The 16,767-nt window shown below is 53.7% G+C and overlaps 1 non-coding gene across 1 annotated transcript; it reads right to left on the minus strand.

Annotated features, from left to right (window-relative positions):
- Window positions 1–11,494: 11,494 nt before the first annotated feature.
- Window positions 11,495–11,566, minus strand: TRNAQ-CUG (transfer RNA glutamine (anticodon CUG)). Its single transcript has one exon. It is a non-coding gene; the product is annotated as a tRNA-Gln (tRNA).
- Window positions 11,567–16,767: the final 5,201 nt, after the last annotated feature.

The following is a 16,767-nucleotide window of genomic DNA, read 5'->3' on the forward strand; positions in this document are numbered from 1 at the left end:
CAGTCTCCTATGGACTCAGCTGGGTCTGTCTGCCCACGGGCAGGGTCTCTGCCATACTGGGAAGGATGTGTCCTGCCTGCCAGGATAAGGGGGTTGCTCCTCCCACCCCCTATCTTCAGGGAGACCTCATTGCTGTAACTGGGTCACAGCGTGAGTGGCCAGTAATGTCTTTGGGGCTATGAGGTCTGAGACTGAGAAGGGTGGGCTCACGGTCATGGCTTTGGGCAGAGGAGAAGTGGGGCTGGGATTAGAGATGCCCCTTATCACCAGCTAGCTCCATTACTGCATCACCCAAAAGTCTTGCTCAGGGTCCATTATGCCTCCTTGTGCTGGGCACTGCAGGGACAGTCAGAGGGACAGCAGGATGCATGAGGAAATAGATGAGTGTGTGAGGCAGATGGGTGAAGGGGTGTGTGTGACATACATTGGGGACGGATGAGGGGTTGAGGGCTGGACGGACAGCGGGACAGATGGAGAGCTGCAGGGACGGATGGTGATGTCACAGGCTGGACTTGTGATGGGTTCAGCTCTTGGCCACTGGCTCTGTCATCTCCTGCCCCCATCTGCCCGTCTGACTCTGTCCCTGTCTCTCGCAGGCAGCACTCAGCAGAGTCTGGCCCTGTTGTTACACTGGTGCCTACATCCAGCGCACACCTGTGCATAATGTGCTCCTGGAGAGCTCAGGCAGGGAGAAGCATGTGGCTCATGGCTGCTGAACCAGCTACTCCAAAGAGTGCCGCAGATCTCCCCCTCCTTGGGCAGCAACACCCTGACCAGGGGGTTCCCTGTCCCTCCTCGCTGCCAAAGCAGCCTGCTCAGCGCAGAAACCGAGGTCACCTGCCTCCGCCCAGCCTCTAGCTGGAGCTACTTCAGCCCCGAATTGCTGGTATCCAGCCTGGCCGGAGTTGGTGCGATGTCCTAGTGGAGTCTGTTCTTTCTCCCTGGTAGATTATGATTTTCCCCACTGCAGTTAGTTGCTCTTTCTCTGCTTCCCCATAGACCCTCCCCAGTGATAGTGACCCCTGCTGGCCAGGAACGGGAGTGTCCTGTAGGTGCCTTCATGTAGGAGCAGTGACTCCTGGTGGCGAGGGGCAGCAATGCCTGGCATGTATCCCCCCTGGCATTGCTGCAGAGACCCCTGGTGGCAACTGAGGGCAGTTGCCTATGTGACCCCACTACTGCCATTGCGCCTGTGAGCGCTGGTGGGTAGGTGAGGCAGAGCCCTGTATGTACATCAGCCATTGGGGCAGGGCCCTCTGTGTATCCCACTCTCATCTCGACTGTAAGCTGTCTAAACTCCTACCTGCCTCATGGGGCCACAACCGTGGTACCCACAACCCACCCAGCAATGTCGTCAATCTATCCAACTACACACTCAGCCCAGAAGAAAAGCCTGTCCTATCTCGGAGACTCTCTTTCTGCCCTGCCACCTCTACCAACATGATACAGTTCTGCAGCAATCTGGAAGCCTACTTTCGCCGTCTCTGATTCAAAGAATACTTTCAGGACAACACTGAACAGCGCACTGATACACAGATACCCTCCCACCAACAGCACAAGAAGAAGAACTCCACATGGATTCTTCCTGAGGGTCGAAATGACAGTCTGGACCTATACATAGAATGCTTCCGCTGATGTGCACAGGCGGAAATTGTGGAAAAACAACATTGCTTGCCTCATAACGTAAGTCATGCAGAACGCAATGCCATCCACAGCCTCAGAAACCACCCAGACATCAAAGAGGCTGATAAAGGAGGTGCTGTTGTCATCATGAACAGGTCTGACTACCAAAAGGAGGCTGCCAGACAACTCTCCAACATCAAATTCTACAGGCCACTGTCCTCAGATCCCACTCAGGAATACACTAAGAAACTGCAACATCTACCCAGGACACTCCCTACACTAACACCGGAACAAATCAACATACCCTTAGAGCCCCGACCAGGGTTATTCTATCTACTACCCAAGATCCACAAACCCGGAAATCCTGGATGCCCCATCATCTCGGGCATTGGCACTCTCACTGAAGGACTGTCTGGATATGTGGACTCTCTACTCAGACCCAATGCCACCAGCACTCCCAGCTATCTCTGTGACACCACTGATTTCCTGAGGAAACTACAATGCATTGGTGACCTTCCAGAAAACACCCTCCTAGCCACCATGGATGTAGAGGCTCTCTACACGAACATCCCACACACAGATGAAATACAAGCTGTCAGGAACAGAATCCCTGATGATGGCGCAGCACAATTGGCTGCTGAGCTCTGTGCCTTTATCCTCACACACAACTATTTCAAATTTGATGACAATATATATCTCCAGATCAGTGGCACCGCTATGGGCACCCGCATGGCCCCACAATATGCCAATATTTTTATGGCCGACCTGGAACAACGCTTCCTCAGCTCTCGTCCACTCACGCCCCCTTCTCTACCTATGCTACATTGATGACATCTTCATCATCTGGACCCATGGGAAGGAGTCTCTGGATAAATTCCACCACGATTTCAACAGCTTCCACCCCACCATCAGCCTCGGCCTGGACCAATCTACACAGGAGGTCCACTTCCTAGACACCACGGTGCAAATAAGTGATGGTCACATTACTACCACCCTATACCGAAAACCTACCGACCGCTATGCCTACCTTCATGCCTCCAGCTTCCATCCCGGACACATCACACGATCCATTGTCTACAGCCAAGCACTGAGGTACAACCGCATCTGCTCTAACCCCTCAGACAGAGACCAACACCTACAAAATCTCCACCAAGCATTCTCAAAACTACAATACCTGCACGAGGAAATAAGGAAACAGATCAACAGAGCCAGACGTGTACCCAGAAGCCTCCTACTGCAAGACAAACCCAAGAAAGAAACCAACAGGTCTCCACTAGCCATTACATACAGTCCCCAGCTAAAACCTATCCAACGCATCATCAGGGACTTGCGTGGCAGGCCGGTCCTCGCCCACAGGCAACCTGCCAACCTGAAACATATTCTCACCAGTAACTGCACACCGCACCATAGTAACTCTAGCTCAAGAACCAATCCATGCAACAAACCTCGATGCCAACTCTGCCCACATATCTACACCAGCGATACCATCACAGGACCTAACCAGATCAGCCACACCATCACCGGTTCATTCACCTGCACGTCCACCAATGTAATATACGCCATCATATGGCAGCAATGCCCCTCTGCTATGTACATCGGCCAAACTGGACAGTCGCTACGGAAAAAGATAAACGGAGACAAATCAGATATTAGGAATGGCAATATACAAAAACCTGTAGGAGAACACTTCAACCTCCCTGGCCACACTATAGCAGACCTTAAGGTGGCCATCCTGCAGCAAAAAAACTTCAGGACCAGACTTCAAAGAGAAACTGCTGAGCTTCAGTTCATCTGCAAATTTGACACCATCAGCTCAGGATTAAACAAAGACTGTGAATGGCTTGCCAACTACAAAACCAGTTTCTCCTCCCTTGGTTTTCACACCTCAACTGCTAGAGCAGGGCTTCATCCTCCCTGATTGAACTAACCTCATTATCTCTAGCTTGCCTGCATATATATACCTGCCCCTGGAAATTTCCACTACATGCATCTGACGAAGTGGGTATTCACCCATGAAAGCTCATGCTCCAAAACGTCTGTTAGTCTATAAGGTGCCACAGGATTCTTTGCTGCTTTTACAGATCCAGACTAACACGGCTACCCCTCTGATACTTTCAGGATATGTTTTGGTTCTGAGAGGTGAAAGGCTGCTCTGTGTGTGATGTTATGGAGTGACGTAGCAAAGGTTGATTGCAGAGGTGATGCATGTGCCACAAAAGTTGTGGGGTCCCTCCCCTAGCTCTGGCCCCAGAGTCCAGAATTTACATAAACCCACCCGCTGACCTGTGACTAAGAATCAGGTTGCAGAGGTATTTCGTGTCCCACAGCTGACTTCCCGCAGTCCAATCTGCAAAATTTTCTTGTTGTCTGAGGGGAAAGAAGCATTTTCCCCAACTATGGAGTTGTTTAAAACTTTCAGTGTGGAAATGAGATCAAAGCCCAGCAGCTTATGTATGTCTAAAAATTGCATTTAGTCATTAATCATTTTTTATCTGTGGTATTGATCCAAATATGAATTAGAATGATAAAAAACTCTATTTTTAAACTAGAGAGATACAAAGGACATAAAATGTGCATTTAAACATTTCACAAGAAAAGTATGCTGCTAAATACAAATATTCCTTTTCAATCTCTCTTATTTCACTATCCTTTGGAACCCATGTCCCTTGCCTAACGAGAGTTATGTAGGTTCGGGTGAGTCCCGAAATCATGAACTGCTAAGTTCCGTTCTACTGTCTTTGATTCATATCACCAGAATAACTGTACTTTATTACCCCTGCCCTAATAAGAAAGAGACCAGGGATCCCACAGCAGCTGAAATAACCCTTTGGACATGCACCCCCATCATGCAATGCAGGGTGGGTGTGAGCATGCATATCAGCAACAAAAGGCCTTTACAACAGATCACCAACAGATGTCAGGGTAAAGTTCATTCTCACCTTGCTTACATCCTCCCCCTAGCCAAGAATTGGTGGTCCTGATAAATCACACTCCCTGTTATACCAACACATTGGTATTGAATGCGAAGTTATGGCTAGCAAAAGTAGCCACCCATCTCTGCTGTGTAGCATCCAGCTTAGCCCTTGTTAACACATAAGTCAGTGGATTGTTCTCTGTCCACACCTGAAACTGAGCACCACACAAGTAGTCTCGAAATTTCTCATTGATGGCCCATTTCAAGACCAAGAACTGCTGCTGGTGGTGGGATAGCGAGTTTCGCTATCAGACAGTCCTCAGCTGGCAATGCCTACGGATTTAGATTTCCTTCCACTTCCTGGTACGGGACTGCTCCCAGACCCTCCAAACTGGCATCAGCATGCAGGATAAACGGCTTGTTTGGGTTAACAAGGACTTGGACTGGCACATGAATCAGGCAAATTATTATTTCCCGTAAAGCTCTGTCACTTCTCTCATCCCACCATGTCCCAAATGGAGAAGAGAGGAGCCCCTCCCATGTCCCAGTCCAGGAACACCAGAGTGTGGTGTGGTTGTGACTCAGTCCAGGTCTGCTAGTGCTGCAAAGGAGAAGATTTCCTTCCTCAGTCCAGGTCAACTGGAATTGTTGTTGCAGTGGGGAAAAGATGTCTTTCATCTGGTTCTTAGATGCTTTGGTGAAAGGGGACAGGCAGAGGCTTTTTTCTTCCCTCTGCAGCTCAAATTGCACACTTCTTCTCTGCTTTTTGCTCTAGCTTGACTTCTCTCTTGCATCTCAATTTTCTCTTTCCTGGCCTCATTCCAGAGCATTCACAGCCCAATTCTCTATCCTAACCCTGAGCTCTCTACTGCACCCTGAATGTCTCATTCTAACCCCACCCCACAGTCTGCACCCCCAGAGCCAGTGCCTTCATCCCTCTGCATTCCAACTCTCTGTCCCATGTAGCCTGATATAGGGTGTACAAATGATATTAATTTGGATAATTTGATGAAAATTTAATTGATTAGCTTACATGTTATTTAATTTAATTGCGTTACAAAGTTACATTTGCATTACTGCTATTCAAAAGATACATATGGCATTATATACAACAAAGTTTTGGTTAATATACTCACAGCCTTCTTTGATAACCTGGTGGTAAGAGACACAGGACCAGCCTTGCAGTTCAGGTTTCTCAATTCTTAAATGAAAGATGCTGTGCTTAGGGAAAGCTAGTGTTACTTAGGGTTTACTTGAATATGTTAAACTTAAAATCAAAACCTAATAAACAAAGACTAAAAACGTAGGGAAACCGAACTTAGCCTAGTTCCCTTGAAACTTAAAGTTTCAGAACAAGTACAGCCTACTGCTAGTACATAGAGAGAGAGTGGAGGACGTAAGTCACAATGATAGAGCAAAGTGCTCTAGCGAGGTGACTTACCTCTTTTATAGGGCACAAGGGCCGGAAATCCTTCCTCCTATGCCCAAATTTCATTCCTCACCCACAAAACATTAGGGTACATTTACTTCATAGACTAGTATGTTTGTGCTTGTTGATGACATGTACATATGCACATAAGTTACCTTGTAGTGTACCTGTTAAATCTGTGGGTACAACACTGAATAAAACTCTATGCCATTCTCCATTGTCGATTGGTCTAAGTAAAGGTCTTGGACAGGCATGGGTACTTATCTATTTAAGTAACATGAGAAAGGTCGATTTTCCTCTCTGAGTAAAAGGTCACAATATAGATATGCTAACTTTGCCTTAGCTTAACATACAGGATATGGCCTCTAGGTTCTCGTAAGTCATGTGTCTCAGTCTCCTAATCATTTTTATTGCCCTCTTCTGGACTCTCTCCAGTTTGTCCACATCCCTTCTCATATGGGTCCCAACCCCAAAAGTACTCACATTTTACCCCATTGACCCCAAAATGCCAGCTTTTAATATGTAAATAGGGTGCTGCCATGGTCAAGTCACTCCCGAGCTCTCCAGCGGAGCCTGCTGGCACAGAACAAGGTGAAAATTAGCCAGGATGTCACTCAGTCAAATCCCTGTGCTCCCCGCAGGTGATATCGGAAGGCTCCAAGATGGATCATTTCCCTTTCTCTCATCAGCTTCAGGCCCCAGGGTTACAAATGCACAAACCAGTTGGGATTCTCCCCTGGCCTCAGGGTGTGGGGCTGCTCTGAGGGGATGGACTTGCACACTTGTGATATTAGTGCAAAGATACAATTTCAATTTCTCTTAGAGAAATTGGAGGGCAATTTATATTTGGTACAAATCTTATTTAGTGAAAGGAAAGCTGCAGTGACAGCCTGGTTACTGGGGTGCAAAACACCTTCCTCCTGGGAGAAACAAGAAGTTAGAATTAGAAATTTACATCGTTTGTTCCAGTGTAGGTACAGGTTTAATTTTGCTTCTGTGTAGGTTTGTTTCAGGCTGTGACCATTTTGGTTTATTGGGTTGTTTTGTTTTTTTTAGTTGGAATGGAGCTTTTAATTGACATTTGCTGGATTCAAATGGCTGACTTGCAACACCAGTTTTGACATAGTTCTGCATATTTTATTACGATTTGACCAGTATTCAAGGATTCAATTCCTTTATAGGAGGTTTTAGAGGTCATGCTTATTTATTTGATGTTATTTTATCATTCTGCTGTAGCACACTTTTTTGATAAAATGTTGAAATTATTAATTTACAGCATTTGTTAGTTTTTATTTTTACAAACAAAGTTTTTCTTAATGTTTGGGTTTTAAATTAAGCCTTGTTTTTGGTTTCAATTTTTCATTTAGGTTTTGGTTACTGATGGGATCTTTAAGAGAACTTTGGATTCAGTACTAAAATTTGGACAGATTTAGAATATTTTAAGTAAACCGTGTTTACTATTTTATTTTAATAAAGTTTGTATTGCTGTAAACCCTAGCCGGGGGGAGAGGAGATGAGCCTGGCCTTTAACTGAGAAGGAACAGAGGCATGGCCCCCGTGAAGGGTGAGGCCAGGTGATGGGGGGCACAGCTCCCCAATTTTTTTTGTCTAGCCCATCTCAGGCCTGGTCTACACTACGCTGTTAAACTGATTTTAACAGCGTTAAATCGATTTAGCACTGCACCCGTCCACACTACACTGCTCTTTATATCAATTTAAAGGGCTCTTTAAATCGATTTCTGTACTCCTACAAAACGAGAGGAGTAACGCTAAAATCGATATTACTATATCTGATTAGGATTAGTGTGGACGCAAATCGACGTTATTGGCCTCATTATTTTACAGTAGCTACCCACAGTGCACCGCTCCAGAAATTGACGCTAGCCTCGGACCATGGACGCACACCACCGAATTCATGTGCCTAGTGTGGACGCTCACAATCGACTTTATAATATCTGTTTTATAAAATCGGTTTAAGCTAATTCGAATTTATCCTGTAGTGTAGATGTAGCCTCAGTCCCCCACTAAAGGAGAAGAGTCTGATGCCACCCCTGCAGGTCACTGAGTGTCACTGCTGCTCCATGGGAAACATGCTCTGTGCCTTACCCAGATTGGTGGGAAACACACTCTGTGCATTACCGTGACTGGTCCGTGGGTGTCACTGCTTGTAGAGGGCAGACACATGCTGTGCATTACGCCACCTGACCAGTGGGTGTCACTGCTGTATCAAGGGAAACACCTTCTGTGCATTACCTTGAATGACCACGAGGTGTCACTGCTGCTCCAAGGGAAACATACTCTGTGTGTTACCCTGATTGGCCACTTGGTGTCACTGCTGCGCCAAGCAAAACACCTTCTGTGCATTACTCTGACTGCCCACTGGGTGTCACTGCTGCGCCAAGGGAGACATAAGAATGGCCAGACTGGTTCAGACGCAAAGTCCATCTAGCCCAGTATCCTCCTGTCTTCTGACAGTGGCCAGTGCCAGGTGCCCCAGAGGGAATGAACAGAGCAGGGAATCATCAAGCGATCCATCCCCTGTTGCCCATTCCCAGCTTCTGACAAACAGAGGCTACAGGCACCATCCCTGCCCACCCTGGCTAATAGTCCTTGATGGATCTATCCACCATAAACTTATCTAGTTCTTTTTTGAACCCTGTTATAGTCTTGCCCTTCACAACATCCTCTTGCAAGGAGTTCCATAGGTTAACTATGCAACTGCCTTGAGTTTACCCCCCCTCCCCTGGCCAGGTTGTATATGGAAAAGAGGATGAGGGTGAGGAGAGCCATGATGTGTCTGTCACTGGCTGGTGCCTCAGTTTCCTCTAGGCAGCAGTGCTGCAGGCTCCTTTGGTCTGTGCCCATGCAACTGTGTCTGGGGAAGGAGGAGTAGAGGCTCATTCTTCCCAGCCCCACCCCCCACCCCCAGCAGCTGGGGAATCCAGGCCAAATTTAATCCTGGTAGCTGGGCTGGGATTAGCCTGGGCTGGGGTAGGGCTGGGGAGGAATTGGGAGGGAGACAGACGCACCTGCTGTGAGGGAAGATCCTCCCATTCCCTGCCAACCCCATTCACTCCTTGCAGCACAGCACCCCCTAGCATTTCTTTCTCTGTCATGGGAGCTGTCTGCTGCTTGCTTCTCCCTTAGCATCATCTCTCCCCATCCTGGAGCACTGGCATTGCCCATCCTGTGCAAACAGGGAGGCCCCGGTGTGCCCCATGGCACTGCCCTGCAATTGTGGGGGCAGCTGTTGGATGGAGCCATATCAAAATATGGGGGTGGGCAAGGCTGGGGACCAGGACTCCTGGGTTCTCCCCTCAAATGTGAGAGGGGAGTGGACATTAGGGGGTAGAGTGGGGGAGGGACAGGGCTGGGATCCAGGGCTACTGCTTTTTCTGGTTTTCTCCACCTCCTGCAGCTGCCTCGATCCTTTCAATGTGTTTCTTGTTCCATATTCATTTGCTGTCTTGTGTAAATCACCCCAGAGGTGGCTGCATCTCAGTGTTGGGTGAGGCACCCTTGGCTGCATCATCTCCTAACCGCGTCTCTCTCCCCTTCGGGTGACCCTGCAGCACTCAGCAAACATCCACAAGATCATGGGGCACTTTGAGCACTGCGCAGGCAGGGGCCAGGCGCCCAGCCCTCCCTGCAGAGAATGGGACACAGCATCGACTACTTTTTACAGGAATTAAAAAGGGGCAAAGGAGGGCAAATCAGAGGAGTAGGTGGCCAGGGTCTGAGCAGGGGGTGGAAATTGACTGGTTGGGGGTCAAGCAGCTGGAGGCAGAGTTAGGAGAGGGACTGAAGGCAAAGTCAGGGAGGTGGGAAGGAGCTGGAGTTAAGCCCGGAGGGAGGCGCTGCCAGAGGGTTAAACCCCGGCACAGGCAGGGGCTGAGGGGGAACAGTTATCCCGGTGGGCTGAGACTCCAGTGTTTGCAAACATGGTCGGGGGGAGCAGAGAGCTTTTTTATTTCCCCTCCCACAGGCAGCACCTCTCAGCATGGACTTCCCAGGGCTGGGCTCTTAAAGGCACAGGCATCCCACCGCCTAGACACTGCAGCTCCTCTCTGATGTAACCTACTGAAGTGCTGCAGTAGGAGACTCAATTCAGTGAAACTGGGCATTCCCTATACGCCCCCCAGCCAGGGGGCTGTACACCCCCTTCCCCGATTTTCCCCAACACCCCCTCCCTCAGTGGTCAGGTAGTTACATGCAGCGCTGCCAATGTTGTCGTTGGTTGCAAATTTGAATGGAAATTGAAACGTTAACACACACTTTAAAAGCAGATACAACGTATGAAAACTACTTGTACCTGAGAAAGTCAAATAGGTTTGGAAAGTCTGGACAAAGCCGGGTTTCCTCACCCAGCTGTTGTGTTTGCTGACCATGTCGGTGCATTGGCTTTGGCAGTGTTGGCCAACCTTAGAATTTCAAATGATGATTTGTAAGCTAGGTGTGAATGAGCTCTCCCCTGGCAGCCACTGATGACCAGGGTTGGGGGAAGCTTTGGGACCAGACAGTATTTACATGAACTCACCTACTCTGCTGAGGTATCCAGCAGACAGAGCTGGGCTGCCTCTGCTCTAGGTGCCCGGAGGAGGGAAGGTGTGTAGGGCTCCAGCCTGGGACTCTTCCTCCCTCCTGCCAAGCCCTGACTATTAATCCCAGCGCTGGCACTCCTTTCTTCAAGCGCCATGTGGGCCAGAGGAAACGTGTGGTAGGAAGCACAAGGGCCAAGCTTGTGAACATCAGGTGCAGCAGCAAGAATCCCAACTATCAGGGTAGCAAGTTCTAGAGCCCTATCCCATTGTGGCCATCCCTGCCAAAGACCTGGCTGTAGGAGGTGTGAGTCACCCAGCAGGAGGGGAAAGATTCACTCTTACACAGCTGGAGACAGGGGAGTTGAGCTCTGCGGCATTACCACAAGCATGGGTGGGTGGCAAGTTTGTAGAAGTTTTGGTGGTGCCCAGAACCCGCCCCCAAACTCCACCTCCACCTGCCTAAGGCTCTGGGAGGGATTAGGGTGCAGGATTCAGGCTTTAGGATGGAGTTTGGGTGCTGGGTGCAGGCTCCAGCAGGGTTGTAGGAAGGGGTGAGAGGTGCAGGCTCTGGGGGTGGGAAGGAGTGTGTGGGAAGGGGTGCACCCTCTGGGAGGGAGCGTAGGGCTGAGGATGAGGGATTCATGATGCAGGAGGGGGCTCAGGACTGGGGCAGAGTATGAGGGTTCAGAGGGAGCTCAGGGTTGGGGGTGTTGGAGAGGCTGAGGGCAGCCTGCACTAGGACTCTAGGGCAGCAGTTCTGCCCAGAATCCCTCTACTCCAGCAGCAGGAGCAGGCAGGGGACAGGCCCATGCTGCTTTTTGTCAGGCAGGGATGCACCACAGCAGAGGGGAGGGGTGCCAGGCAGGGGCCAGGGGAAGAGACTCAACTCCAAATATTGCTGGAGCAGGGCCCCCAGCCCTGAATGTTCCTGGAGCACGAGCACCACAAATGTATATAACCTGCCGCCTATGACCACAAGCCAACACAAGGTCCCACTGAGATTTGAACTCAGATTACAGGATTCAGAGTCCTGAGTGCTGCCCATTACACCATGGGAGCAGCTTGTGCTGCCTTCTCTGCACATCGGTGACCCTTATGGGGCTGCCTGTGTAAGGGGGCTCTTGGCCCTTTACTAAAACTTAATGTGTGTGTGTGTGGGGGGGGGGTTGGTTGGCTAATTCCCAGCACCAATAGAAGGGGGAAGGATCAATGGGAAATCAGGGCCCTGAGACTGACAGTCCCCAGGGACAATGGGGAGAGGCCAAAGCTCCAAGTTAGCTGCACTGACAGGCCAGGCAGTGTAATGAGGGAGTCACCAGGCCAGGGGGTCCCATCCTCCATGTGAGCTGGAACTGCCTGTGTGAGAGTGGGGCAGAGCTAAGGAGAGAGCAGGAGCCCGAGAAGAGCCAGGGAGCAGAGCTGTGCAGGTGTAGTGCCAGAAACTGCTGCATGTAGGAATTTGCAACCTGTAGCAGTTACTGATACCTGAGGTTGTTCTTATTTGCTGACTTGTCCTAATTGGCTAAAGCTTGACAGTGGTTTCTCTAGCAAAGGCCAGTCCCTGGCCCCTTGGTCCAGACATCCTCCTTCATATCAGGCTAGGGTGACCAGATGTCAAAGATGAAATATTGGGATGTGGGGGGCAGAGCAAAAAAAAAAAAAGCCAGAGGGCCCCCCTGCCGCCAAGCAGAAGTGGCATAACCCCATCTCCAACCAATTCTTGGTTCCAACCTCTACTACACCCCCAGCTCCCCCATCCTCTCACTCCTGGGCCCAGCCTGGGCTCCAAGCTCTGCAGCCGAGCCATGATCTGGGCCCCTCCTGCAGCTTCCGGGCAAGGGGTGAACCAGGCAGCTCCTGGCAGAAGCGTGTCCGCCCCACTTTTGTCTCCGCCCCCCGCCCACCTGGGCCCTGCCTGCTCCGTGCTGCCCCCACCCCAATAAGCTGCCCACAGGCTGCAGGGCTGGACCAGCCTCTGCGCTGCGCTCCTGGCCATGGCCATGGCCAGTGTGCAGACCTGCGGGGGAGGGGCGCTGCCTTCCCTCCACAGGTCTGCAAGGGGAATGTAAAGCGGCCGTTCCTGTGGGAGTAAGGCGCTGCCATCCCTCCCTAGCTCTGCCACCGGACTGGGCAGCAGCAGTATTAGCAGGGGCAGGGCGCGTGATTGTTTCCCTGGCTCTGCGAGGGGACTCGAGAGCGGCTGTTCCTAGGCGCGTGGTGTGCTAGGTTCCTTCCTAACTCTGCGATGGGAGTGGGGAGTGGCCGTTACTGTGGGGGTGGGGCGCTGGCTTCCGTCCCCAGCTCTGCCAGGGGTCTGGGGAGCAGCCCATCCTGCGGGATTAGGGCGCTGCCTTCTCTCCCTAGCTCTGGGAGACCACTAGGGAGCAGCCCTTCCTGCGGGATTAGGGTGCTGCCTCCGCACCCTAGCTCTGCGAGACCATTAGGGAGCAGCTCTTCCTGGGGGATTAGGGCGCTGCCTTCTCTCCCTAGCTCTGCGAGACCACTGGGGAGCGGCCTTTCGTGCTGGATTAGGGCGCTGCCTTCTCTACCTAGCTCTGCGAGACCACTGCGGAGCAGCCCTTCCTGCGGGACTAGGGCGCTGCCTCCTCTCCCTAGCTCTGCGAGACCACTGGGGAGCGGCTCTTCCTGCGGAATTAGGGCACTGCTTTCTCTCCCTAGCTCTGCGAGACCACTGGGGAGCGGCCTTTCCTGCTGGATTACGGCGCTGCCTTCTCTCCCTAGCTCTGCGAGACCACTGGGGAGCAGCCCTTCCTGCGGGACTAGGGCGCTGCCTTCTCTCCCTAGCTCTGCGAGACCACTGGGGAGAGGCCGTTCCTGCGGGATTAGGGCGCTGCCTTCTCTCCCTAGCTCTGCGAGACCACTGGGGAGCGGCCCTTCCTGTGGGATAAGGGCGCTGCCTTCTCTCCCTAGCTCTGCGAGACCACTGGGGAGAGGCCGTTCCTGCGGGATTAGGGCGCTGCCTTCCCTCCCTAGCTCTGCGAGACCACTGGGGAGCGGCCCTTCCTGCGGGATTAGGGCGCTGCCTTCCCTCCCTAGCTCTGCGAGACCACTGGGGAGCGGCCCTTCCTGCGGGATTAGGGCGCTGCCTTCTCTCCCTAGCTCTGCGAGACAACTGGGAAGCGGCCCTTCCTGCGGGATTAGGGCGCTGCCTTCTCTCCCTAGCTCTGCGAGACCACTTGGGCGCGGCCCTTCCTGCGGGATTAGGGCGCTGCCTTCTCTCCCTAGCTCTGCGAGACCACTGGGGAGCGGCCCTTCCTGCTGGATTAGGGCGCTGCCTTCTCTCCCTAGCTCTGCGAGACCACTGGGGAGAGGCCGTTCCTGCGGGATTAGGGTGCTGCCTTCCCTCCCTTGCTCTGCGAGACCACTGGGGAGCGGCCCTTCCTGCGGGATTAGGGCGCTGCCTTCCCTCCCTAGCTCTGCGAGACCACTGAGGAGCGGCCCTTCCTGCGGGATTAGGGCGCTGCCTTCTCTCCCTAGCTCTGCGAGACAACTGGGGAGCAGCCCTTCCTGCGGGATTAGGGCGCTGCCTCCATTCCCTAGCTCTGCGAGAGCACTGGGGAGCGGCCCTTCCTGCGGGATTACGGCGCTGCCTCCTCTCCCTAGCTCTGCGAGACCACTGGGGAGCGGCTCTTCCTGCGGAATTAGGGCACTGCTTTCTCTCCCTAGCTCTGCGAGACCACTGGGGAGCGGCCTTTCCTGCTGGATTACGGCGCTGCCTTCTCTCCCTAGCTCTGCGAGACCACTGGGGAGCAGCCCTTCCTGCGGGACTAGGGCGCTGCCTTCTCTCCCTAGCTCTGCGAGACCACTGGGGAGAGGCCGTTCCTGCGGGATTAGGGCGCTGCCTTCTCTCCCTAGCTCTGCGAGACCACTGGGGAGCGGCCCTTCCTGTGGGATAAGGGCGCTGCCTTCTCTCCCTAGCTCTGCGAGACCACTGGGGAGAGGCCGTTCCTGCGGGATTAGGGCGCTGCCTTCCCTCCCTAGCTCTGCGAGACCACTGGGGAGCGGCCCTTCCTGCGGGATTAGGGCGCTGCCTTCCCTCCCTAGCTCTGCGAGACCACTGGGGAGCGGCCCTTCCTGCGGGATTAGGGCGCTGCCTTCTCTCCCTAGCTCTGCGAGACAACTGGGAAGCGGCCCTTCCTGCGGGATTAGGGCGCTGCCTTCTCTCCCTAGCTCTGCGAGACCACTTGGGCGCGGCCCTTCCTGCGGGATTAGGGCGCTGCCTTCTCTCCCTAGCTCTGCGAGACCACTGGGGAGCGGCCCTTCCTGCTGGATTAGGGCGCTGCCTTCTCTCCCTAGCTCTGCGAGACCACTGGGGAGAGGCCGTTCCTGCGGGATTAGGGTGCTGCCTTCCCTCCCTTGCTCTGCGAGACCACTGGGGAGCGGCCCTTCCTGCGGGATTAGGGCGCTGCCTTCCCTCCCTAGCTCTGCGAGACCACTGAGGAGCGGCCCTTCCTGCGGGATTAGGGCGCTGCCTTCTCTCCCTAGCTCTGCGAGACAACTGGGGAGCAGCCCTTCCTGCGGGATTAGGGCGCTGCCTCCATTCCCTAGCTCTGCGAGAGCACTGGGGAGCGGCCCTTCCTGCGGGATTACGGCGCTGCCTCCTCTCCCAAGCTCTGCGAGACCACTGGGGAGCGGCCCTTCTGCAGGATTAGGGCGCTGCCTCCTCTCCCTTGCTCTGCGAGACAACTGGGGAGCGGCCCTTCCTGCGGGATTAGGGCGCTGCCTCCTCTCCCTAGCTCTGCGAGACCACTGGGGAGCGGCACTTCCTGCTGGATTAGGGCGCTGCCTTCTCTCCCTAGCTCTGCGAGACCACGGGGGAGCGGCCCTTCCTGCGGGATAAGGGCGCTGCCTTCTCTCCCTAGCTCTGCGAGACCATTGGGGAGCGGCCCTTCCTGTGGGATTAGGGCGCTGCCTTGTTTCCCTAGCTCTGTGAGACAACTGGAGAGCGGCCCTTCCTGCGGGATTAGGGCGCTGCCTCCTCTCCCCAGCTCTGCGATACCACTGAGGAGCGGCCCATCCTGCGGGATTAGGGCGCTGCCTTCTCTCCCAACTCTGCGAGACCACTGGAGAGCGGCCCTTCCTGCGGGATTAGGGCGCTGCCTCCATTCCCTAGCTCTGCGAGAGCACTGGGGAGCGGCCCTTCCTGCGGGATTACGGCGCTGCCTTCTCTCCTAGCTCTGCAATACCATTAGGGAGCAGCTCTTCCTGGGGGATTCGGGCGATGCCTTCTCTCCCTTCCTCTGCGAGACAACTGGGGAGCGGCCCTTCCTGCGGGATTAGAGCGCTGCCTCCTCTCCCTAGCTCTGCGAGACCACTGGGGATCAGCCCTTCCTGCGGGATTAGGGCGCTGCCTCCTCTCCCTAGCTCTGCGAGACCACTGGGTAGCGGTCCTTCCTGCGGAATTAGGTCGCAGCCGTCTCTCCCCAGCTCTGCGATACCACTGGGGAGCGGCCCTTCCTGCGGGATTAGGGCGCTGCCTTCTCTCCCAACTCTGCGAAACCACTGGAGAGCGGCCATTCCTGCGGGATTAGGGCGCTGCCTCCATTCCCTAGCTCTGCGAGAGCACTGGGGAGCGGCCCTTCCTGCGGGATTACGGCGCTGCCTCCTCTCCCAAGCTCTGCGAGACCACTGGGGAGCGGCCCTTCTGCAGGATTAGGGCGCTGCCTCCTCTCCCTAGCTCTGCGAGACCACTGGGGAGCGGCACTTCCTGCTGGATTAGGGCGCTGCCTTCTCTCCCTAGCTCTGCGAGACCACGGGGGAGCGGCCCTTCCTGCGGGATAAGGGCGCTGCCTTCTCTCCCTAGCTCTGCGAGACCATTGGGGAGCGGCCCTTCCTGTGGGATTAGGGCGCTGCCTTGTTTCCCTAGCTCTGTGAGACAACTGGAGAGCGGCCCTTCCTGCGGGATTAGGGCGCTGCCTCCTCTCCCCAGCTCTGCGATACCACTGAGGAGCGGCCCATCCTGCGGGATTAGGGCGCTGCCTTCTCTCCCAACTCTGCGAGACCACTGGAGAGCGGCCCTTCCTGCGGGATTAGGGCGCTGCCTCCATTCCCTAGCTCTGCGAGAGCACTGGGGAGCGGCCCTTCCTGCGGGATTACGGCGCTGCCTTCTCTCCCTAGCTCTGCAATACCATTAGGGAGCAGCTCTTCCTGGGGGATTCGGGCGATGCCTTCTCTCCCTTCCTCTGCGAGACAACTGGGGAGCGGCCCTTCCTGCGGGATTAGAGCGCTGCCTCCTCTCC

The sequence above is a fragment of the Gopherus flavomarginatus genome, chromosome 16 (assembly GCF_025201925.1).
Source record: "Gopherus flavomarginatus isolate rGopFla2 chromosome 16, rGopFla2.mat.asm, whole genome shotgun sequence".
Lineage (NCBI taxonomy): Eukaryota > Metazoa > Chordata > Testudines > Testudinidae > Gopherus > Gopherus flavomarginatus.